The 26,938-nt window shown below is 37.3% G+C and overlaps 1 long non-coding RNA gene across 2 annotated transcripts in view; it reads left to right on the top strand.

The window, feature by feature from the left end:
- The window catches only part of LOC140595833 (uncharacterized), a 201,977-nt gene that overhangs the window by 126,817 nt on the left and 48,222 nt on the right, over positions 1–26,938 (top strand). For both annotated transcript variants that reach the window (XR_011997722.1, XR_011997721.1), the window contains exon 2: positions 4,048–4,136. This is a non-coding gene — a long non-coding RNA (uncharacterized lncRNA). The remainder of the gene's footprint in view (positions 1–4,047; positions 4,137–26,938) is intronic.

The raw sequence follows: 26,938 nt of genomic DNA, 5'->3' as shown, positions 1-26,938 counted from the left end.
TGAATATACAGGCAAAAGATGAGAGTGAGGAGGGAATAAAGGAACCAGAGAGAAAAAAATGAAATGAGAACGAGGTGCCTACAGCTCTGGAGGAGAGAAGAGCAAAGGTAAGGTTGAAGTGTGCCAGTGATAGGGATCAATGTGGAGTCAAGGGCAAGAACAGAAAAAAGAGTAGAAAATATAACCCATGAAAAAAATTAGCCAGGCAGGAAAAAAAAAATTGATCTGTGATAAAAGAAGGAAATGAAAGTAAAGGGTGAAAGGAGAAAAGAAAGGAATATACTTAGTGTTTAAATAGTATTTTTCATTTTCAGAAAGCTTTATAAATATTAACTAATTAACCCTCATTCCAGCCCTGGGCATAAGCATTATTATCATAGTTATTATTATTAATAACTGAATGTAAAAGGGGTCAGAAAGGGTTAGACACACAAAGCTTTAAATTTTGTACTTGTATTTTATTTCTCTGACATGAAAGCAGTAGCTGGAAGGAAAGTTTTGTTTTAAATTCTGGCAAGTCCATTATTGCTAGATGAGAACTGCATTATTTTGCTTCCCTCACCTTCATGACCCTAGGCCAGAGGATCTAAAGATGTAGTCTGTGCATCTGGCTATCAATAATTCTTCACCTGCAACTCATCCTTGATGGTGAGACCCAACAAAGAGCTTTCAATTCAGTTTCAGGAATTTTGATTGACAGGATTATTATTAGTATGATTTCTAAGAACAATGTGTAACTTCTAAATACAATTTAATTGCAACTTGGCAGTAGAAACGAGTTGCTCAGTTTATGGTAGCCAGACAACACTCAACTGTGTTTGTTTTGGAGCTTTTCCCCTTTCTTTGATCCCACTGACACAGAATGGGAACTCTGCGCTGAGGGACCATTTCTGGTGTTCCAGCTTGCTAATCGCACTCTTGCTTTTCTGGAGGGAAAATATTAGAAAACAGGTTCAATAAATCTTTGCATGTACATGGTGGAATTCACTTTTTATTCTAGTTAGAATAAGCAAGTGATCACAAGGCTGTAATAATGTAAATTTTGCTTTCATTATGATCCTACCTCTGCAAGCTAATTACGTTGCAGATACAAAGTCTGTCGACTTTCCTTCTTGAGAAGTGATAAAGGAGACTGCTGGGTGAAATAGCCACTACTCATGTTTATTTCTAGAAGAATCCAGTCTAGTACAGAATCATCCTTGCTTTAAAAAGTGAATTTTAAAATAAATTTAGGTAATAGTTGTTGTTTTTTTTTTTAAGTGATTATGTCTGTGTGTGTGTGGGGGGGTGCTAAAAAGGTATATATATATTGGAGCTGAAAACTCTTTGACTCTCCATATTTCAATTTTACCCCCACTCCTGCTTTTTAAAGCCAAATTAATTTCGTATAGATTGCTTTTCTTTTGCCTTGGCATACAGTACTTGCCACTTAGTTCCTAAAATAGGATATTCCCTAATCCTCATATGGTATTCTTCAAAAACAGTTGCAATTTCAAATTCACAGGTTCAAAAAATTATTGAGTAATTTATTATGCTTAAGTGGCTGTCTCTTCTGTGGGAAGCAAATCAGACATTTTTTTTTATTTACTGAATTTTAAAGGTAAAGATGAACTATTAACCAATTGATCGCTTAGTTTAGGTAAAAATATCTTTATTTTAATAGATGTTTACGGTCTTACAGCTCTTTGAGACACTGCATAATTCTGAAATTACAAAAAAAAAACCCTTCCACTTTCACTAAACCATATTCTTTTATTCTAATGTGATAAAACAAATATGTCAAGGTTAACAAAATTAAACTTTAAATACAGTCTATGTACTTCCACAAAATTAATGAGACTGTTCTGGAGGTAATCTTCACTTACAGTTGCATACTGGAGTGTGCAAACTTTATCAAGGATTTTTATTAATTTCAAAACTTAGGTATCTTGGCTTCCTAATGTATGCGTTTTTGATAACTTGGTTTCAAGATCATCACCTAGGTAGTTTTATAGATTTCTTCAGAGCCATCATTGAAAATTAATGATTATACTCAAGAAAAATAATGATTTTTGAGTTTGTAAAATTACTGTTTTCAGGATTTGTAAGGAAGCAGGATGACCCTCCTTCTTTTCTCTCCTAAGGTTCATAAGTATATGTGTGTGAGTGTGTGTGTGTGTGTGTGTGTGTAGGGGGAGGGCACCGTGAGAGGGTGAAAGCTAACTGTGGTGAGTAGACTGTATCTGGCAAATAACTTTTCATGATTTCTTTATATTAATAGCATCACAAAATCATTCTGACTTCAAAAAGTCTTATTTACATTCAATAACATTTCCTAAAACAATTTATTAAGAAAAAATGTGTTTGGAGATCCTATTCTATGTTTGTCACTTTTTTTTTAGAAACTATGACCATCTATAAAACACAAAATTTTGTGAGTCTGTGTACACAAAAAATATGCAATCTTTGTGAAGTGTAAGCCAAAATATATGGAACTGTTTGAATGAAATTTGAAATAGCAAAGTGCATGATATCCCATTCTAGAACTTGAGAGAAGAGAGGGATCAAGGTAGATTGATGTAGTCTCAAATTGAAGAGTCTCACTTACAGAGTTACATCCAAAATTTTAATTATATGATATTGTAATAAATTACAGAAATAGAGCTTTTACAGCAGCACATGCATATAGAACCAGTAAATTGAACTGTTTCCTGTGTCATAAGCAGTACACATTCTCCCCATACATTTCTACCTGACAGAGCAGGACATTTCCTTTATATTCTGGTGCAGTAGGTAAGCAATTTGTCTTACCAAACTGACTATATTTTGCTCAGGAAGCTACTATGGGAGAAAACTCTCAGATTCTACGCATTCTAGATATTTACATAAAATACTTCTGTCTTTTCTTTTAAATTCATATTTAATGGGATGTGAAGCAGAAAGGCTATTTTGATTAAAAAATCACTAAAGTTTAGAATCTCTGTAAAGACAAAAACATGGGCAGGATATAAGGTGTTTGTGCCATTATCAGAGAGTTTATTTTTAAAAATACATTCCAAAATATTTTATGAAAATTTAAAGACTGACTTTAGGATTTATATTTGAACGAAAGCTCGAAAAAGATTGTTTTCTCAAGAGAGGAAAAGAGCAGGTATGTCGTTCATGATACTTTACAAATAATGTGGATGAAACAAAAATAATGAAGATTACTTGATCTCTACTTTAAAAGATAGTAAATATGGCCAAAAAGTCTCCATTTAATTTAGAATGGTACACGTATTCCGGAACCCATCATGGAAAACTAGGTGACACTTCTTTCCATGACCATTTTTCCTAATCCCAAATTGACCATTAAAGACAGAATTAACAGTGTGTATGTTCCATACGTATAGTATGGAACAAATGATTTTGTTGGAATGAAAGGTGAATTTACAACTGTTTGCTTAGTTTTGAGTAGCCATCCCCAGGAAAGAAGAAACTTTTACAATGACGTTTCTAGAATTAGGTCTTCTAAACTGGTGTGATAGATGGAAAGATTTTTCTCTCCTAAAAGAATGCATAAGGTGCTGTTTCCCTTGGCAAAAATATGGAAACTTGAAATGCACTATTTTTTCCCAGCAAGCAACCAGGCTCCACGCACATCTATCATTATTCAGCTTCAAACTAAAAAGTCATATTCTGAATATCAATTCCTATAAACTATGTAGCTCTCTATTATGGAATCTGAAACTGCTGGTTCCATGATAAAGGAACATGCTGTTTGAAAGACCACAATTTGGCTGCAAGTAATCAATATACTATTTGGAAAGAAACCTAGATGTGCAGTATGATTTAGAAATGCTGAGAGTCTTGCACCAAAGCCTTCTACACAAATCTTGTTAAGTCAGGTTGTTCTTTGTCAGTTTTCCTTGGGTCTGTTTGTTTATTTTCAGAGACACTGGAAAAATTTCCAGATAGATAAAAGAAGCCTCTTCTATAGTCTTCAGGAACAAAAAGAATGATAATTTGTAGCTAAATATATCTCCACCTCCCCCCCCGCCCCCCCCCCCCCCCCCCCCCCCAATGAAGCTTGCTGACATTGGGCATCCTGAAATGGAGAGAGTGAAATGAAGAATTTGAACTTCCCCTAGGCCGGAAACACACACAAGTGCTCAAAAGTAAGTATAACATTTAACTGATTGCTTTAATCAAAGGAAGAATGTCAGGTTTACTGAGCATCCAGGGATGTTGTTCAAATACGAATTTGAACTATAAGTCATTTTAACAATCCTACGTTGTCCATATTTTAATTTTTATATCTGAGACTATGGAGGCTCAGAGAAGTTATGTCCTGTAGGTAACATAAGTTAAAGAAAAATATCAGAGTCAGGATTTGAACTTGGTTCAAACTTGATCATTTTAAGGCCCATTTAGAGGGCACACCAATTGCTTTGACACCTAAAGGACAATGCCTTGAACGACCCAACAATTTGTCATATCCTCCACACACACACACACACACACACACACCCATTTTCTGAAGCTTGTTAAATCACCTGAGGAAGGGCATTATAATGAGTTTCCTTCCATGTAAACTTCACCAGTTTTGGCAAAGGCACGGAGGCAAGGTGACTTTAATGATATATTAGCTAATGTAGATTTAAATCTGGATGGTTGTTTTATTTCTTTGCGATGCTTGGCTGATCTGGAAAGAATGTACATCATATTGGCTGAAGGAAGTTGGATGACAAAAATAGGATGAGGAAAATGGGGACGGGCCACAGGGAAAACAGAAGAAAGGAAGTCCTCATCCAGTGGCCTGAGAGAAAATTATCTAGGTTCCTAAGCAGGATGAATAGAATGAAGGGGATCTGGCAGGTAACATCAGTACCTGGGTTTTTCTTTTAATTAAATTAGGCCTATTTGAATGACTAACTGAATAATAGGGGCGGGTGGGGGGGGGGGAAGGCAACCTCTGAAACCTTTCCTCTTTAATTCATTGTTTTTTTTTTTTTTATTGTTTTGTGATTTTTCAGTGCATTTTTTTAGAAGGCAGGAGAGTTTCTTTGCACAACCTAAGTTAGTCTCAGAAATAAATGTCTATCCACGTATACATTTTAAGGAAGAAGACTGTTTATCTTGGTCAAGACTCATGGGGCCACTGCTTTTGGACGTGTTGCCCCAACCTTTTCCCACAATGTGCCTTGAGCTCTCCCATCCTGCTCCCTTTACCTGTGAGACCTAGAACTGGTGCCACTCCTCAGCCAGGCGGCCAGTTCCATGCTATTTGGCTAGAATGTAATGTTCCTGAGTGGGATTTCTTTGGGGCTTATGGACAGGAGGAAGTGCTGGTTGCCTCTTCACAATTTCTGCCACAGAAGTTGTTGACTGTCTTTGGGATGTAAGAGGCGTGAGAGGAAGTTGTTGATCAGGCCTGAGGCAGCCCACTGTGTGGTGTGCCGCAAAATTTCCTTTCACAACATCTCCATTTACTCCTTTTAAGTGTACTGATGATTCTCAGGGAATGGAACTAGGTTCTCAGTGGAATTTAGCTGTGAGAACAGGGGAGTTCTGCTGGTCTGGGTTTCCTTGGTCTTTAGTCAGCAAGGCCAGGAAGGTAAAGCAAGCTGAGGGGGCTGAGAGCTCTCTCTCTCGTGGAGTTGGGGTGCCCTCTGCTGCCCTGAAGAAGAAGGTGCAAGTAAAGGATGCCTCTTCTTGCCAGCGGTTTCTTCTAGATAGAGGAAAACCTCCAAAATGCTGCCTTTGAAAAGCAGAGGCCCTCAGTTGATCACTGAACATCTAATTTCACTCAGCTGTGGGGGCTTTGGCTCTTTCAAGAAGATCTCATTGAGGCTGAGTAATCGATGAAACCAGAGGTAGTTTTCCCTTGGTCATGAGTGTAAGCAGTCATTTCAGAATGATAAGTATTTGGGTTATTTTTTACAAGTATAAGTGCCACCATGAAATATGTGTTTATTTTGTGTGTGGGTGATCAGTCTTTCCATATATGTCTGGGAGACCTGAATATTGTAATTCCAGGTTTGGAGGCTCCTGCATATTTTCTTTTGAAATATGTTTTTACATTTAAAATCAATGTTGAAAAATGTTCTTTGTGGCAAATACAAGTATTTTTTTTTTTTGAAAACACTTTTTGCACGATTTTAAAACGTATTTTATTGTTCTGCGGTGGAATATCTTATTTTTATATAGTCCTGTAATTTATAAACATTTTCTCAAAATCTCGGTTAATCATCACAGCAACTCTGTGATATAGCCCACATAGTTCCCACTGTATGGAGAGAAAATCAAGGCAACACCGTGCCTCGTCATATAGAGGTGAGAACTGTGTCAGTCATGCTGAGTTCCAGGATAAGAATAATTTGATACCTACCACTTGTCAGCATCCTAAGTAAGTGGTTTTCTTTACACACCACCCGTTTATCCTTCTTGTCAGCTCACAAGGTGGGTAATGCAGCTGTCATTTTATAGATATGGAAGCAGAGGTTTTGAGAAGTTAGGAATTACTATTCCAATAGATAGTAAGTGAAAAGGCTAGGTTTCAAAATCTGCTCCATTTGATACCAGTGGCTGTGATGTCTAGTCAGCATTTTATATGTAGAGAAGTAAGACATACTCCCTGGCCTCAAGCAGTTTAGAGTCGTGTGTGTGTGTGTGTTAAAATATACATGAAATTTACCATTTTTGCCATTTTTAGGTGCAAAGTTCAGTGGCATTAAATACATTCATATTGTCGAGCAACCATCACTACCATACATCTCCAGAACTTTTTCATCTTTGCAACCTGAAACTCAGTATCTATTAAGCAGTAATACTCATTTCTCCTCCTTTTAGTCCTTGGCAACCACCATTTTATTTTCTGCCTCTATAAATTTGACTAGTCTAAGTACCTCATATGAGTAAAATTGTAGAGTATTTGTTCTTTTGTGTCTGGATTATTTCACTTAGCATAATGTCTTCAAAGTTCATTTATTTTTAAGACTGAGTAACATTCCTTTGTATGGATATGCCACATTTTGTTTGTCCATTCTTCCTTTGGTGGACATTTGGAATGTTTCTACCTTTTGGCTATTGTGAATAGTGCTGCTATGAATATTGGTGTACAAATATCTGTTCCTGTTCCTGTTTCAATTATTTTGGGTAAATCCCCAAAAGTGAGGTTGCTGGATCATATGGTAATTCTATGTATACTTTTTTATGGGACCACTATACTGTTTTTCACAATGACAGTATCATTTATGTCCCCACAGTGAAGAACAAGGTCTCTGATTTTTTCACATCCTTGATAACAACTTATCATTTTATTTTGTTTTCTTTTATTGATAGTAGCCATCCTAATGCATGTGAAGTGGTATCTCATTATAGTTTTGAGTTGCATTTTCCTAATGATCAGGAAGTTGAGCATCTTTTCACATGCTTATTGGTCATTTATATATCCTTTTTTTGAAGAAATGTCTATTCAAGTCCTTTAACTATTTCTAATTTGGTTTTTATTGTTGTTGAGATGATGTTTTTATTGTTATGTGAGTTCTTTATATGTTCTGGATATTAATTCTTTATCAGATATATGATTTGCGAATATTGAAAAGACTATCCTTTCTCATCAAATGGTCTGGGTTATCCTTGTCAAAAATCATTTAATCCCATACATAAGGACTAATTTCTGGCTCTCTGTTGTATTTTGTTGTCTAAACATCTGTCTTTATGCCAGCACCACACTGTTTTGATGCCTTTAGCTTTGTAACAGTTTTTGAAATTTGGAAGTTGAGACCTCCAGTTTTGTTTTCAAGATTGTTTTGGCTATTTGTGGCTCCTTGAGATTCCACATGAGTTTTAGGGAGTATTTTTCTATTTCTTCAAAAAACTTCATAGGGTTTTGTTTTGTTTTGTTTTTTAAAAGAATTTTATTTATTTATTCATGAGAGACACAAAAAGAGAGAGGCAGAGACATAGGCAGAGGGAGAAGCAGGCTCCATGCAGGGAGCCCAATGTGAGACTCAGTCCTGGACCTTGAGGTCAGGCCCTGAGCCGAAGGCAGATGCTTAACCGCTGAGCCACCCAGGGATCCCTTCATAGGGGTTTTGATTGAGATTGCATTGAATTTGTAAATTGCTTTGAGTAGTATTGACATCTTAAGAACATTGTCTTCCGATTTATGAACACAGGATGCCTTTACATTTATCAGTATTTTCTTTAATTTCATTTAGCAACATTTTGTAGTTTAAGTATACAAGTCTTTTGTCTCCTGCATTACATTTATTTTCAAGTACTTTATTCTCTAAAATGCTATCATAAATGAAATTGCTTTCTTAATTGTTTTTTTGGATCGTTCATTGTTACTGTATAGGAACACACCTGAGTTTTGTGTGTTGATTTTGTATTTTGCAACTAGTTTGTAGTTTTTAACTTGGGCTCGGATCTTTTGAACTCTATGCCCTATGATTTCTCACTGTTCCACCGTGGTTAATTAATTCTTTTATACGGTAATTTTGTCCTTATATAATGTTGGTTTTTACCAAAATTTATTTTGCTTGAATTTTATCATGGAATAAACATTCTGTCAGTAATTTAATTAATTAAAAAGTTAATTAATTTAATTAAAAAGAAAATCCACTTATTTTTTATATGTGTTTTGTATATATGTGATAATCTAAATGACTTAAAGTTTTAGTTTCCAAACAAACAAATTGGTTTGATGTTATATGCATACAGCAATGGTTCAAATGGTTCAAAATTGTTTTAACCTGTACAAAGAAAACTAAAATATACACTTGTTCATTGTTTTCGGCAGGTCTCACTGCTGAACTCTAACTTTCCAGCTCAAGTGGCTTTGGGTAATATAGTTCATCCTATGTCGTTGCCTATTCAGCTAGGTAAGAGCCATAGTTCTGGGATGAAAAATTGACTTCTTAGTACTAAATAATGCAAAAAGAAAACCATAAACCAGTTTTACTTATAATTATGGTAAAAAAAAAGTTAAACGCAGTCTTTTCAAATTCTTATTAAATAAAACTATACCTAGTACAGCTTAATCTAGAAATTTAAAGATGTGACCATAGCATGGGCAAACAATTTGTTGACTTGGAAAATATATTTTGTATATACTATGAGTAACAGTTAGAAATGGATAAGTATTTCAATCACTATAGTAATTCCTATCCTCATCATTTTCTCCCTGCTTCTTTTATAAACATAAATCAGTTTTTGTGCTGTCTATTCTGTTCCATTGTATAAATAAATATTTTGGGTCAGAGTGACAATGCCTTAATTATCATAATTTTATCATATGTTTTAATATTTATCAGGGGAAAGCCCCCATGTTCCCAGACACACCATTAAACTATTCAGAGATTTCTTTGCTATTTTAGCCGACGGTAGTATTGGGTTTTTTTGTTTGTTTGTTTTGTTTTTCTTGGCTTGTTTTTGAATTGAATCTTAGTCACAGTTCAGCTTTTTAAAAAACGTCCTATTGGGTTTTTGGAAATAATTATATAATCACAATAATATTTGAAGTTAAAGGATGATAGAAGAACTCAGTCCAGTTTCTTTCATTGTACATGTAAGGAAAATGGGCTATACTCTGAACACAGGATCCTTCAATGGCGCATGGCAGCAGTTACTACGATGCACGTATTCCATGGCTCTGCAAGAGACAAATATGAAATGGAGCTTGTCCTCTAGAAGCAAGACAGAAATAGTTCTGATATTCAGGAAGGCTGGATGCAAGAAAGGCTGACACAATTTAATGCTCTAAAGAGAGTCCCTCCAGTGTTTTATAACACTATTCAAATCAGCTGAAGCTTTACATTATATTTGAATGAAAAGACATGGTAATTGAAGGGGTGGAGAAGCTGAAATAATGAGTGTGTGCATTAGATCTGAGGGTATAGGGACTTGGCTTACAAGAATACTGTATTTTTGGCCTCCTCTGAGGTCCTCATAGACTTTTCTTTACAAGACAAAGCAAGTGTGACATTAAAAAAAATCATTTTACACCTGTCACTTTTGGTCCCAAGAAGATTGTTAACAGAGTGACAGGGATATTGTAGTACAACAGTGAAGTAACAGTAGTAGTGACAACCACAGTAACTATCATGATGTCTTAATTTTTACATCATACCTTTTTTTTACGAAAAAGACTCCTAGGAACTCACATATTTAATTATATTTTCACTCAGATCACTCTTCTGGGGTGGTCAGAGGCAAATGTTGCCTCCTTTCTACAGATGGTAAAACATGAGTTAGTGAGAAATGAGAAAATCTCCAGGGGTCTCAGAGGCCACCTGGAGCAGCTTCCCTGACTGCCTTTTTTCAGGCAACATTATCCTTCCAAAAATGATAATTGCTAGTGGCCTTATCTTCCCATGCTTCCTATAATTCAATGAAAACTTGAAAAATGAAGTGAAATTGTTCCCTTATTGGAATATGTGCTAATGAAGGAAGGAAGACTTGTACAGGAAAAGTGAGGTGTCTACAAATATTTTCTTGCATCTGTTAAGTAGAACAAGTTGGGGCAGTGGGGTAGCAAATTTCCCTGTGGACCATTTGCATTTTGGTGTTTGTAAGTGCCCCTGGGAACACAACTATCACATTCAAAGGTCCTGGAATTTAACTGTTGATGTGGAGGGTGGGGGTGGACCCTGGTTATTTTAAAAATTAAAACTTGAGGGGCACCTGGGTGGCTTAGTCAGTTAAGTGGCCAACTCTTGATTTTGGCTCAGGTCATGATCTCAGCATTATGAGATCAAGCCCCAGGTTGGGCTCCACACTGGGCGTGGAGTCAGCTAAAGATTCCCCCTCTCCCTCTGCTCTTCATTCTTTCTCTTTTTCTCTCCTAAAAAATCAACAACCAACCAACCAATCAATCTTTCTCTAAAAAATCAACCAACCAATCGTTAAAAACATGATATTATTATGCTATCAGAGTTGAGAACCACTTCCCTAGTACATTAAAACTTGTTTGGTGGTGGTTCTGTTCTAGTTTCCAAGTATTTAGATCATGTAATAAATGGTATAAAGATATATTGTCTATTGTTTTCGTCATTGTTATAAAGAGTTATTATGCCTGGATAATCTGTTATCATAAGATATAAAATTCTGCTTCTAAGTATAAAATATAATGTCTTTTATGGACTACTTTTCCAAGCCCATGCTTTTTATATCCTATCATTATATATTTTTGTGTGCTACCCACACTTCACAGCCAATCAAAGCAACACACAACTTTTTACCAGGAGTTTTTCATTAGAGATAGGAGAATTGAGGCATAGTTTGGGCATCAAGAAAAGGTTATTTCTCCTCTGGAATGAATGAAGCCCTAGGAATGACAACTGTCAATGAATCTAATCTGAGCATTTACATGTATATGATAGAGTTATTATATAGCCAAAGGTCTGTGTTAAAAGAACTAAAAAAAAAAAAAAAAAAGAACAAAAAACCCCCCAAAACCCTACATTATAAGGTAGAACTTAGGTCTGTAAGCCTAAGCACTTGCTTTTATCACACTAGGATATGCAGAGGAGAATCTCCCACTTAACCTTCTTTAATTCATTGTATTAAATATCTATTAAAATCCCTGGGATTGTGAATCCATAAAACAATAAAGATAGCAGATTGGGTATGTGGTCCAAACCCTCTAGAAGGGGGAGGAAATGGAAGTCACATCAGATAGTGAAGGGACGTGCAGAAAGGTACACATTAGTGGTACGTTTGGCTTTAAAGCAGGGCTCTTCACTACCAGTTATACATGGTTGTTATACATGGTTTCATGAATTCATGTTCTGTTTTATAAAATGTGCTGTTTGAATATGAAATATCTTCTGCTTTTATCTTCTTCCATTTCTTCCTATATCCCTATCAACACTTCCTCAATCTTAAAAGTCTTTTGCTCGTAGAGAGTAACTCTAGACTGATCTCGATGGGTTCAGGATGGTAGTTGATTGGTGTTCAGAATCGCAATGATCCCTAAGGTTCAGGCCAAAAGATTTTCTTGGAGCTCACGGACACTGTTGGAAGCCATGGGCAGCAAGAATATGTCTTCAAAGAAGAAAGTTTTGCTTTTAATAATAACAGGTCCTGTGCCTTCTTTGGAGTTACTAAAGAAGAGAACTAAAATGAATGCTAGAAATAGAGTAACTCTAAAAAAGACGGTTGGATTAAAGCAAACATCAGCAGACTCTAGAATGCTTCCTAATGCTTACTGTGATCAGCACAAGCAGACGCCCAAACCAGATTATATAACAATACTGTTTTTTCTTTTACTACTTCAAAATGTCCTCTCAGGACACCTCTCAAGGAAGAGAGAGCCATGCCCTGGTTTGAATGTGGCTCTAGAGAAGCAAATGATTATGAATCTATGAGGGGAGAAGTTTTAGGAATTGTTTTTCAGCCTTATCGTGAGAAATTTCCCCCACTCTCTGGTTCACCAAGTCATCTGTGAATGCAGAACTAGTTTGTATCTGTTCCAAATTGAGAGGCACAGTGACAAGCATTCTTTCAAACATAGAAAAAAAAAGGTCTGCTTCTTCCTTAACCTTACAGAGTATATTATTAAATTTTTTTAAAACAGAATTTTTTTCCTGACACTCCTATGATTGGATATATATGAAATTTATTACATTTTAATAATATATTTACAAGTGTGTGCTTGTCAAGGCTAGGAGATATAATCTGAGGCCCTGAGGTACAGTAAAATACCTGGTCTATGCACACATGGGACTTATATGTTTGCTTATCACAACCCATCATATAATCTATTGATCACAGCTTACCTAAAGGCAGCCATTTGTTTACCTATATATTTTGTTGATATATTGACTTAGCTCATATTTGTTTAGTCCCTTGTAATTAATAAGGGATTTTTTAGGCAAATTTTCTCATTTGATCCTGACAGGATTCCTGCTGAGTTAAATATTGACTCTTAGAGATAAGGAAAATGAAAGCCATGAACATTCTGACTTGCCCGAGTACACATACCTGGTGAATGAGACCACGATGGTGCAAATTCAGAACTTCTAATTCCAAATCCAGTGTTTTTCTCCCACCATATCTCAGCTGTAAGGTGTTTTGTTAAAATATGGGGAGAAGATGACTTTCCTTGCATGGTTTTGGAGGAATAAAGACTCTGAGGTGCCAGCCCTCTCAGGTGTTCCACTTAACGTCCAAGTTTTGCAAGCAATGTTTGGCATGAGAGCATTATGACAATGTTACTGTGGGGCAAGAGACTCAACCTCAAAATATCTGGATTTTGGATGTGTTTTCTAACTCCCTTTATTACTTTCGGCCTCTCTTCAACTTTAGAGTGAATAACTAGATTAGAAAATATTTTAGATCAGTGGTCAGTGAAGTATTGCTTCCTTGGTCAAATCCAGCCTATTTTTAGAACTAAAATTTTCTTGGAACAAAGTTGTGCCCATTTGCTCATGTTATTTTCTGTGAGTCCTTTCATGCTATAATGGTAGTTGGATAGTTGTAACAGAGACCATGTACCATGTGAAGCCCTTTAGTGAGAAAGTTTGTTGACTCCTGTTTTAGATCTTCTCTACTTTATTTTATTTCTTATTGTATTTTCCATTACCTTGTTTTATTTGTCAATGGAAAAATAAGCACTTTTCTTACAGAAGAATTTTTGAAGTACATCTACAGCTAATGGGGGGCATTTGTTTTAGCCTGTAATGATTTGGCTGTCATTGCAGAGGGCCTCTGGAGAAGCCCTCTTTCTCATTCCAGGAACTAAAAAAGGTGTTTTCTAGGTCTATATCACATTTCCACAAATACAGGTTCAATTAAAGCACCTTTCCTTTTAATTTTTCCCATTCTTTATTGTCATTCAGCCTTGGGTTGAGCCAGCAAGATTGGTAAGAGGTGCCCCCTGGAGACCTCCTGCTAATGCTATTCCACGAAGTAGTGGCTTCCCAATGTGTGTCTCATACAAAACCAAACAATACAAATAATGCTTCTATTGTACCTTTCCTATGGCTGATCTCAAGGGGGTGAGACTATCATCATAAAACACAACAAAGCTGCTATAGAAATGGACAGGCAGAGGAGATAGTAGTCTGACAGCCTCAGAAACTCAACAGAAACTTCCTCTGAACTGCCAGCTGAAAGCTGCAGGGTTTTTCCTTGGTTATTCACTGAAATGTGAAGATGCCTTATCTCAACGGGTAGTTGCAGAACATTTTTACTATTATCTACATGTAAATTATTGAATAGATTATTCAGAGATTATAGTTATAATCCTCAAATATTAACTGAGAAGCAGGAAGAATTTTTTTTAAACCTGAGGTTGTTAGCGAATTGCTCACTGGCGACATTAGGTTATTTTTCCCATTGTCTTGCTAGATTTCTTCTAGTGTCTAACATGGATAAAACGTTGAGTTAGGTAAACAAACGTAGAGCTACATTTGTTGAAAATCATGGTACAGGCTCCCAAATTGCTTAGATTTTCCTGTTTTAGGCAAATAAATACCTCATTTTTATTTATTTAGAAAAATTCTTTTGCTTAACCATATCGATACCTCCTCTCCTTCTCTGCCCAATGTTTGCTAAATTTAGTTTCTCAACAGTTAGAGCAAAGATGTATTTATATGACTTGTTTGATCCATACTATTTCCAGAATTTAGTAGACAGATTATTGTGTAGAGAGAAGCCAGGCTACATGGAAAAATTATTTCTATAAGGATTTACAACAGAAGAAAAATTGTATTCAAATTTCTGCCTTCAACCCGCTATCTTTTGGTGTCCTCAGAACTCATATTTTGTGGTCAAAAAAAAAAATAAGTACCAACTAACTCAGCTGTTTGAAAGTTAAGGTAGTACTCACATCAGCCTGGAAAATAGCTAAGTATTGATTGTTGTATCCAAAAGATGAATAAGATATCCTCTGGAGAACCCTATAGAATTATAGATCCTTGGAAATATTTCTTTGCATTTGCTATGGATGATGAATCTGAATGGTTTTGGATAGAGTAAAGACCTAGCTTTGGCAAGGCTGCTCAGAAACCATTACAATAATATTAATTATAAAGTTAATTTAAGAATGTTCTTGAAAGTGGGTAGGTGGTGGGGGGGACCCCTGTCTCTGTACTGGGTTCCAATCCATGGGCCAAACAGAGGAAATTTTCTGCCTTCCTAAACACCAAGTCCTACAGCTGAATGTTTAGACCATGTCTGATAGCTGCCTTGTTGATCCCCTGGCCAATCAATCACGTGGAAACAAAGCTGTCAGACAGCAGTGCCTTGGTTTGCTGCCCTCTCAAATGTATTCCTTAGTTGACTGACATCACGCCAGCTAGTGAAAATCCCACACTTCAGTGGCACTCTCTGTCAGGGCTTCGGAAGAGGCAAGTATGCTGGGGCAGATGTCCTGTATCCATCTCAGAGTCAAAGGGTCTCTTAGGAATAGCGAAATAAACTGCTCATTTCAGAATACTTTATTATGCATTTATTCCACAACCCCAAGACAGGAGTTGCTACCCCCAGAATGCAATTAGCCCCCATGGCTGTATAGCCCAAGAAATTCATGTAACTCATGCAGGCTACAGCAGCTGACAATAGGACCTATTGCTGCACTGAGCTCTTCCAACATTAAAATAACAATCTAAAATCCCTAGGATAATTTTCCATAAATCTAATACATGAGTTCCTTTTTTTTATTGAGAAGTAATATCAGAAATTAAACCTTATAAGTATCCAAAAGCAATTACAAAATGAGGAGATTATGGTGGCAATATTGTAAATGGGAACTCACTTAAATGTCAGAGCACTTGCCATAAAAGTGGCAATAATGATGCTAAACACAATACACTGAGTTTTCAAATATTAATTTCTTTATTTTTGTCTCTGTTAGACATGATGAGGTTCAAACTACCATCACCAAACTGATTGTGGAAACGATAATATCATCACCATCATCTACTGGTGAGACATGAATGGCTCTGTCATTCTGTCCTACGGGCACTCACAAACGAAGCAGGAATCAGACATAAATCCCTAGAGGTAAAATGACAGGACATTACAAGGCTCAGAGCTCAGAGCATAATTGTAAACCTGCATGCTAATAAGCCTGACTTTTAAAGATACCAATCAGAGCAAAAATGGTAATAAACGGCGAATTAATTTTCAGGCTGACTGTTACTACTTGCTAGTCATAAAATGTTTTCAGCTCTGGAATATTTGTTGTTGTCATTTCGTCTTTACTTCTAGTCTACTTGTTGATCCAATTCAGTATAATTTTGTTGAGAACAAGCTACATACCTGCCCCTGCTCTTTCTTTCATGAGCACTAATTAAGCTCCTACAGTATGCAGACATTTGGCTAAGCAGTCAGGGGGATACTAAAGAAGTGGATAGCATTGGGGTGGCTATATTTACAGTAGTAATTTACAGTGTGTAATTTACACTGTAGTAATTTACAGTGTGGTTGGGGGAAAAAAAGAGGTATCCATACCAATTAGAAAAACTCAAAGCAAAAATGCAAACCAAAACCAAAACCAAAACCCAGGGAAACTTAGTTTCTTCCATAGGATATATCAAAGTTTATTTCAGATGGGAAGAAAGCTACAGAAAAATGACCAACCAGTGAATAAGCACAGACTTCTCAGCCAGGTCAGCGAAAAAGAGAGTAGAGGAATTAACTTGGTGCCTGACCGTGGGCTACGTCTCTTTACTTGCGCATCACGCAAATCACCACCTTGTTGCAGTTGTGGGAGAAACTGAAACTGAGCCTCTTATTTTACAGATGATAAGAGTGAACCCACTCAGGTATCTACTCACTTTTCAAATCTCAGCCTAAAAGTTCCCTCTTCTGCATCCTCACAGGCTTTATTGCACTCCTATGGTTTTAACTACTGTAGCACTCAACACAGTGGGTAGCACCCAAGTGTACGTCGGCCTTTGCTAATGGTAGGCAACGCATTTGCAGCTTTCCACCCCTGGTGCTTAGCACAACACCTTCAAAGTTACACGTGCTAAACATGTATTTGCTGAATGAGTGAACCATCACAAACTTGCTCATAGGGCAGAGCTGGGATTGTTATTCGGTTTGCTTGTTTGTTTTTCATTCCAATATTATGCTCCTTCTACCATTCCATGCTGTCTAGCAGGGAAAGAACTTTCCTCAAGAAAGAAACAAAGACTTGAATTTCAACCTGCCAGTGTGTATTTTCCTGAGGAGAATCCATACTTTAGGAAAACAACTGGGTACCTGGATGAGCCCACCAATGAGACAGTCACTCAGGTGGTTTGCAGAAAAGTCAAGAGTCTTTTAAATTAAAAAAAAAAAAAAAAGAGTCTTTTAAATTACTACCACAAAACAAACAAAAAACATGCTCAGCCTTCTTGGAATAAAAGACCTTTCTCACTTTAGCCTGGAACACCTTCATTTGAGGTCTGAGTTTCCTGCCTAATTACTCTGGCCTTAGCTTCATTTTAATCTCATTTCAGTGGCTATATAATCACTCTTAAATTTACATTAGGAAGTCCAAGCAAAGAATTGCGGAATTGAACTATTTCTTTATCACCTCATGCTTAGGGGTGTGCAAAGGGGTCAATGGCTGCTTGATAAAGATTTGTGGTTGTTCACCAAATTTGTAATATTTGAGAAAGTTTCAAAAAGGTTCCAGAAGCTGATGATTTCGTTCAAAGAAAAAATACTACCAGGGACGCCTGGGTGCCTCAGTGGTTTGGCGCCTGCCTTCAGCTCAGGGCGTGATCCTGGAGTCCCAGGATCGAGTCCTGCATTGGGCTCCCTGCATGGAGCCTGCTTCTCCCTCTGCCGGTGTCTCTCATGAATAAATAAAGAAAAATCTTTAAAAAAAATACTACCAAAGCAAATAAAGCATTGAAAATCTTTAATTTAGATGGGAAAAGCCGTATTGTTCTGTTAGGAAAGCAGATATCAAGAATATTCCTATAAGTAAAAGAGGATCCTGGGAAGAATGAAGCTGGAGGCGAAGCTGGGGGCTATTTGTGAGGAGGTGCATAGGACTTCCAGGCAGCAATCAAGGAACTTCACCTTCCAGGTTATCTTATAAAGCGAAAGGTTAAAAATAGATTTTGAATTACCATCGAGTAGCCTTTCTTATATCAACTCCTGGATGCCAGTTAGTAGAAAACAGAAAAAACTAAATTTCAGTATACTGAAAAATTAGACATCTACCTGGATCAGAAAAAAGTACGCAAGTTGTGTGCTTTCTCATAAGCCCTGTCATTTCTAAGAGCTAACAATTTAAATTCACCACTTCATTAACAGCAAAACCAAAGAAAAGCAGGTCTATCTTTTCTATTATTTTCTTTCTTCCCTTTTTCCCCCTTCTCTCTCTCTCCATCCCCTCTTCCCTTTCCTTTTTGTTCCTTTTTTTTTTTTTTTTTTAGGGTCTTGGAAGTAATAAAGTAGGTGATGCGTAGAAGTCTGTGCCCCAGTGTGGTTGCCAGAGAGTTTTAATTATTTGTGTGATTTGTTGAAAGGGCCATCCTGTTTGGTGATTTGGTAAAGTCACATCTTTTTTTCTTTTCTCTTGGAACAGCAGATTCTGTGGTGGTGCAGAAAAGATGGAGAACCTTCCCTTGTATGTAGTGTAGTAGGAGATGCTTTCCCATCTTCCACCTCTTGTCTGCCCCCTCTTTTTTGCCTTCCCCTTTGTTCTTTCCTGATTTTACTTTACAGTCACACCTTGCTTTCATTTCACTCCTCTAGTCAAAAAGGGAAGTTAGGCATTTCCGCCTGTAGGTTTTACCAGAACTTTGAACCAGTGTATCTAAGAGAAATGTCACCATCATCTTCGCTGTAGCCCGTGTACAGCCTTCCAGCAGCACTGTCACCTTCCCATACCAGGGCTGTTCGCCTAACCTCCTGCCTTTCAGAGCTGCTCCCCTCTGGGTGCTGATATGCAACAATTCCTTGGTGCTTGTTCCTTTCTTTTCTGCTCTCTTTTAGAGTTGTAGCCTCATTATGTCATCCCTGAACTAGTCAGTAGCCTTGTGGTGAGTCTTTGGAGAAATTTCTTCTCTAAAATGCATTTGATTGTTGTCTCCCGGGTATATATCCTTGAAACTCAGCTCTGGTCAGATCCCTATAAAACCCCAAAACGTTCACTGTTACCCTGAGTCTCTGGTATCTCCATGGTAGAGTTTACACTTGACCTTAGCCAGCAAGTTTGGACTCAGGATCTGGGATACGTGCATGTATTGGTGATGATGAAGCAGAGGAAAGTGCAAATAGGAATTCCTTCATTTCAGGATTGTTTGGAAGATTAAATAAGATAATTGGTAGCATAGTGCCACTTAATCTAGATCGAGTGAATGAAAGTTATTATTGTCTCATCACTCTTTGGGGGGATTGTTGGAGTAATGGAGAAAAGAGAATAGTCTCCTCTTCTCTGGCTATAGTGTGCAGAAAAATATGATAGCCTTTGACATATAATAATTTTAAGACAATTCTATCAGGACATAGAATTAAAAACCTGGTTAAGAATTTATTAGTCATTTTCTTTTGTAATTTATTTTGGAAACATTATAAAAAACAAAAATTAAGCAAATCCTTGCTGCAAAAGACCCATGTCAGAGCCCCACAAATAGAACTGTATTCTGTAATTTAAACTGGGCATTTTTAATACAGTTTAAAAAATTACATGGCTGTATTATTCAAATGAGAAAAGTAGTTGATGTGCATTCAGATTAGTTCCTTTAATAATGCTTTTTAAAACTCTATGGCTATTACTGACTCAGTAGTACAATGATAATTTGCAATGCCCCATTGGCTTCAATAAAAGGGCAAAGAAAATGGTTCAAGTTATCTTAGAGAGGCTAATATAAAGAAGTATAAAAAGTAAAGGATTTTTTTAAGCTCAGAAAATAAAAGGCACAAAGTGAAATATATGCATTCTATCCATTTATGTTCCCTAAAGGGGCTCCTGCTTCCAGGACACCAGTATAAACTGAATTTATAATAGGCAAGTGGAAGCCCCTGTGTACTTTTCAACCATGAGTAGGATGAAACTTGAGTAGGAGAGTTCTGAAGCTCCCAGGGAAGGCATACACTAGAAGACTCAGGTGCCAAGAGACAATTACAAGAAAGAAAATGCTCCCCTCAAAAGGGAATGTTAGAGAGTTATTTCATCCAGAGGTTCTTTGACCCAGGCAGAAAAGGTCCTAGAAGTTTTTTTTTTTTTAAAGATTTTATTTATTTATGAGAGAGAGAGAGAGAGAGAGAGAGAGAGAGACAGGCAGAGGGAGAAGCTGGCTCCATGCACCGGGAGCCCGACATGGGATTCGATCCCGGGTCTCCAGGATCGTGCCCTGGGCCAAAGGCAGGCGCCAAACCACTGCGCCACCCAGGGATCCCAGGTCCTAGAAGTTTGAATCTGGTTTCCTGTTCAAAATAACTTACCAAAAAGTCAAAATTTTAATTTAAAGATGATTAAGAGGGTACGTGGTGGCTCAGTGGTTGAGTGTCTGCCTTTGGCTCAGGTTGTGATCCCAGGGGTCCTGGGATCAAGTCCTACATTGGGCTCCCCATGGAGAGCCTGCTTCTCCCTCTGCCTATGTCTCTGCCTCTCTCTCTCCCTCTACGTCTTTCATGAATAAATCAATAAAATCTTAAAAAAATAAAGATGATTAAGATTCTGCTTCTTCTCAAGCAGTATCATCTTGTTCTCAGGTTTCCCCCAAAGTTGGCATCACCACCGCTGCCATCTCTGTTGCCCCATGTGACACTTTGAAGGATGGACTCTAAAACAATCAAGTGCAAGAGCCTTTGGACTTTGGAAAAACCTCATGCTCACTTTACTATGACATAACAAGCAACAATAGGCAATGTGATAGCAGAGAACCTTCCTGTTGCTCTCAGAACTCCCGAGTCTGAGAGTGACTTGTTTACTCTCACTGCTGCGTGTGCTCTGTGCTCGTCCATCTCTGGTTTCTCATTCAGTTTTTAGCAGGATGTCTCTCCTTATGTGGTTTTCCTGATTTTCACTTTGCTGTCACTTTTCTTGTATCTTCTCAGAAGGAGAAATAACATACACTTTAGTACCTACTCCAACAGTTCAAGCTGATACTGACACTTGTCCACTCTGATCCATACCCTGTTCTCTAGAACTGCATCTTATTGAATTTTATTTAATTTTTCTATAAACATTGTCTGTTTGATAGTTGCCCTTCGATACGTTTGCTCTACTAATGGTAACTGGTAGTACAGGGATGTCTTGGAAATAATAAAAATTAACTTGTACTTTTAGCCTTGTACAGTGACCCACACACTCTGTTGTGTGTATTATATCAACAGCAAGTGTGGTCTCTTAAAATCCTTGACATTTGGTTATGAGGATTCTTCTTCATATCTTGGAGAAATTGAGGGTGAGTAACCATATCTGGCCCAAGTGGGTCCTCGGTGCTCAGCAGGATTTTAATGCTAGATTCAGATAAATTGGCTCTAGTTATAGATGACCAAAATATGTGCTAATACATGTTTAATACTCCCTTACTTAGAAACAATACAAAATGTACCCCATATTATATTTTTTTCAGTTTATATTTTCTGCTTGTGATTGGAAGGATTTTGGGTTACAGAGACGATGTAAAGGATTTGTTCCTCAGAAACAAGATTTTAGATACAGAAGGACATCACAAATAGTAGGATTACAAAAAATAATTTGGCTCCAACAGTTACTTTTGGGAATACCCAAACAGCTTACATAGTACTGTACACTATAGTGGTTAGAACATCGGATAAAGCTAGCTATCTGAATTCGATTCCCAGCCTCACCACTTACTTGCTTTGTGATCTTGGGCAAGGTCTTTGCTGTGCTTTCAATATCTTATTTGTTAAATGGAGATAATACTACTATTCGCCTCCTAGGCCATTGTCAGATTTAAATAAGTTGATAGGTATTAAGTGCTTAAAATATTTCCTGGCACAGACTAAAAGCTCAATAAGTGTAATTTCCATGCAATACGTGTAATTCCATAAGTGTAATTTTACATATTGTCAGAGTTCATAAGAGCCAAATTGCAAAATTCACAGATACAGTTGAATTAGGACACATTTGAGATACAGTCCCTTTAATCACAGCACATTTAGATACATCCTAATAGAAGAAATTACAGACCCTTTTACTAGATAAGCCCAGAGTATTCTGAATGAGGGAAAACAGAAAATTAGGAGGTCATCATTACTTTAGGAAAAATCTTTATACTTTTATATGGATTAAGTATGCCAGATTTATATATTTGATTTTTGCATTCCACAGTACTTTTCTATCACATAAAGTATACATGTTGACCAGACAACCAAATTTACCAATAATTATCTTTTTCTCATTTTAATAGGGATTACTAGGGCAAAGAATATCCTTAAACTGGAAAATAATATGTCTTCTTGCTTGATTATGCCGGACCTTTCTTTCCCCCCTACCTTTAATTCTTTTTGTAAAACTTTCAAGATTAGGTGGGATTACACTCTGAGGAGGGGTGGGTGCATGTCTTATTTTTCTTTTTGAGATGTGGATCTTTTTGAATCTGGCCTTTTTTTAGTGACTTGGTTTGACCAATGGACTGGTTGAGGTGGTGTTGTAGAGTTTCTAAGCTAGGACAACCCACTCTTAAAATGTTTGTGCTTGGGAAAACCAACCCCTGTGTAAACAGTCCCATTTCCTTGAGACCACCACATTATAGAGAAAATCCGGCTAGCCATGTGGACTGGCCACATGGAGAAAGATACACAGACCCCAGTTGTTCCATCTGAGTAAAGAAGCCAGTAGACACAATGTGAAAAAGAATCAGTGAACCAAACCAACAGGTAGAAACAAGACCTTAAACATATGACCAACTGAGCTTTCCCAGTCATTTCCACCCATCCAAGTCACCTTCACTGAGGCCCCAGGCATTGTGCAGCAAAGATTTGCCATTCTACTATGCCGTTCTCAAATTCCTGACCCACAAAATTGTGAGAATAATAAAATGCTTGTAATTTCAACCCACTACTTCTGGGGGTGGTTATTGGACAGCAATAGGTATCTGGAACAAGAAGAAACAGTGTTTTATGACTAAGATCCCATGGTCTCAACTCAAAGTTTATTTATTTTTTTAATAAATTAATTTTTTATTGGTGTTCAATTTATCAACATACAGAATAACACCCAGTTCTCATCCCGTCAAGTGCCCCCCTCAGTTCCTGTCACCCAATCCCCCCACCCCCCGCCCTCCTCCCCTTCCACCACCCCTAGTTCGTTTCCCAGAGATAGGAGTCTCTCATGTTCTGTCTCCCTTCCTGATATTTCCCACACATTTCTTCTCCCTTCCCTTCTGTTCCCTTTCACATTATTTATATTCCCCAAATGAATGAGAACATACACTGTTTGTCCTTCTCCGATTGACTTACTTCACTCAGCATAATACCTTCCAGTTCCATCCACGTTGAAGCAAATGGTGGGTATTTGTCGTTTCTAATGGCTGAGGAATATTCCATTGTATACAGAGACCACATCTTCTTTATCCATCATCTTTCTATGGACACCGAGGCTCCTTCCACAGTTTGGCTATTGTGGACATCGCTGCTAGAAACATCGGGGTGCAGGTGTCCCGGCGTTTCATTGCATCTGAATCTTTGGGGTAAATCCCCAACAGTGCAATTGCTGGGTCGTAGGGCAGATCTATTTTTAACTCTTTGAGGAACCTCCACACAGTTTTCCAGAGTGGCTGCACCAGTTCACATTCCCACCAACAGTGTAAGAGGGTTCCCTTTTCTCCGCATCCTCTCCAACATTTGTGGTTTCCTGCCTTGTTAATTTTCCCCATTTCACTGTGGTGAGGTGGTGTCTCATTGTGGTTTTGATTTGTATTTCCCTGATGGCCAGTGATGCGGAGCATTTTCTCATATGCATGTTGGCCATGTCCATGTCTTCCTCTGTGAGATGTCTCTTCATGTCTTTTGCCCATTTCATGATTGGATTGTTTGTTTCTTTGGTGTTGAGTTTAAGAAGTTCTTTATAGATCTTGGAAACTAGCCCTTTATCTGATACGTCATTTGCAAATATCTTCTCCCATTCTGTAGGTTGTCTTTTAGTTTTGTTGACTGTATCCTTTGCTGTGCAAAAGCCTCTTATCTTGATGAAGTCCCAATAGTTCATTTTTGCTTTTGTTTCTCTTGCCTTCATGGATGTATCTTGCAAGAAGTTACTGTGGCCAAGTTCAAAAAGGTGTTGCCTGTGTTCTCCTCTAGGATTTTGATGGGATCTTGTCTCACATTTAGACATTTCATCCATTTTGAGTTTATCTTTGTGTATGGTGCAAGAGAGTGGTCTAGTTTCATTCTTCTGCATGTGGATGTCCAATTTTCCCAGCACCATTTATTGAAGAGACTGCCTTTCTTCCAATGGATAGTCTTTCCTCCTTTATTGAATATTAGTTGACCATAAAGTTCAGGGTCCACTTCTGGGTTCTCTACTCTGTTCCATTGATCTATGTGTCTGTTTTTGTGCCAGTACATCACTTTCTTGATGACCACAGCTTTGTAGTACAACCTGAAATCTGGCATTGTGATGCCCCCAGCTATGGTTTTCTTTTTTAAAATTCCCCTGGCTATTCGGGGTCTTTTCTGATTCCACACAAATCTTAAAATAATTTGTTCTAACTCTCTGAAGAAAGTCCATGGTATTTTGATAGGGATTGCATTAAACGCATAAATTGCCCTGGGTAACATTGACATTTTCACAATATTAATTCTGCCAATCCATGAGCATGGAATATTTTTCCATCTCTTGTGTCTTCCTCAATTTCTTTCAGAAGTGTTCTGTAGTTTACAGGGTATAGATCCTTTACCTCTTTGGTTAGGTTTATTCCTAGGTATCTGATGCTTTGGGGTGCAATTGTAAATGGGATTGACTCCTTAATTTCTCTTTCTTCAGTCTCATTGTTAGTATATAGAAATGCCATTGATTTCTGGGCATTGATTTTGTATCCTGCCATGCTACCAAATTGCTGTATGAGTTCTAGCAATCTTGGGGTGGAGGCTTTTGGGTTTTCTATGTAGAGTATCATGTCATCGGCGAAGAGGGAGAGTTTGGCTTCTTCTTTGCCAATTTGAATGCCTTTAATGTCTTTTTGTTGTCTGACTGCTGAGGCGAGGACTTCCAGAACTATGTTGAATAGCAGTGGTGAGAGTGGACATCCCTGTCTTGTTCCTGATCTTAGGGGAAAGGCTCCCAGTGCTTCCCCATTGAGAATGATATTTGCTGTGGGCTTTTCGTAGATGGCTTTTAAGATGTCGAGGAATGTTCCCTCTATCCCTACACTCTGAAGAGTTTTGATCAGGAATGGATGCTGTATTTTGTCAAATGCTTTCTCTGCATCTAATGAGAGGATCATATGGTTGGTTTTTCTCTTGCTGATATGATGAATCACATTGATTGTTTTACGAGTTCAACTCAAAGTTTAACACTTACGACTTGGTCTCTCTCAGCTCCTTTCTCTGTTAACTCCTTCCTAAAAACAAACAAAAAATCCAAGAAACAATGAAAAAAATCTCATCTGCTATTGATTTGCTGCCATTTAAATATTCTTGTCTCTGATTGATTCTCTGCTCATTCATCACCAAAGTCTGTAGGATTTTCCTTTGCAGTACATACAGATTTTGCTTGAAATGAAAAAAAAAAAAAGTTTGCAAATGAGATAATTAGTATTATGCTATAGTTTTGCTATTTCAAGACCCACTTTCACTGACCCAATGAGCCTGGAAACAAAGAAGCTATTATTATGAGTATCATATCCAGGTTTCTAAATTTTTTAGTGACAAATTTATAGCTCAAGTACTTGCCAAGGGAGGAAAGAAAGCAAGTACATGGCCACACATAGCTTACCAGAGAGCCTGCTAAGTATTTACAAATAACACTTGAGTGCACGTGCCTAGAGGAGTGAGTCTGTTGTAATTTTAACAATGGCATTTTCTGTTTCCAATTAAATGCTGGCTCATTTAGGAGGTACCATTCCCAAAGGAACAACCATTTTTGAGACTGTAAAATCTCTGAATAGTATATTTTAACTCCATCAACTCCCATTGCTTTCTGTAAAATACCACAAAATCTCAAGGTTAGAATTTATTTTACAAAGAAGGAACATTTTGTTTTATTATGTTTGCCTACAAGGAAAGAAAAAGTAAACACACATGGTCCTAAACAGTATTCAGCTATTTAAAGCCCTAACTTACAAGTGGTAGAGAAACATAGTTTCCTATAACCATAAAGCTTTTATGCATATGTAGGCCTATGTTTAAGCATTTCTTGAGAGAACTTCCCTTTCCAACTTCCCACTTTTTGACTGATAGCTAAGAGTTACCTTTTATTTGGATTCTCCAACTAATTACTACTTTTTAAAAAACAAATCTCTACCACTTTTTTGGCTAGGTCTCATTTATTAGTTTGGAACTCATGTTAGATATTTCCTTTAACATTCTTTCAAAATGCTTGGGGGCTTAACAAGACCAAGGAGTTTCCCGATCAGGACTGAGATATCTTTGTGTACTTTCTTTCCCCCAGCCGTGTTAATTGAGACTGTCCGGTTTAATTTTTGTAATTTAAATTTTAGTTAGTTAACATACAGTGTGGTATTGGTTTTTGGAGTATAATTCAGTGATTCATCACTTATATACAACCCCCAGTGCTCATCACAAGTGCCCTCTCTAACGCCCATCATTCATCTATCCCATCCCCCATTCACGTCTCTCCATCAACTCTCAATTTATTCACTATCTTTAAGAGTTGTAAATGGTTTGTTTCCCTCTATCCTTTTTCTCTTTTCCCATTCCCATGTGTTCATCTGTTTTTTTTTCCTTAAATTCCACATATCAATGAGATCATATGGTATTTGTCTTTCGACGGACTTATTTCATTTCACTTAGTGTAATACACTCTAGTTTTATCCATGTTGTTGCAAGTGGCAAGATTTCATTCTTTTTGATGGATGAATACTAT

This window comes from Vulpes vulpes, chromosome 16 (genome assembly GCF_048418805.1).
Source record: "Vulpes vulpes isolate BD-2025 chromosome 16, VulVul3, whole genome shotgun sequence".
NCBI lineage: Eukaryota > Metazoa > Chordata > Mammalia > Carnivora > Canidae > Vulpes > Vulpes vulpes.
The sequence above is the reverse complement of the archived record's forward strand: the minus strand, read 5'-3'. Positions and strand labels throughout refer to the sequence as shown.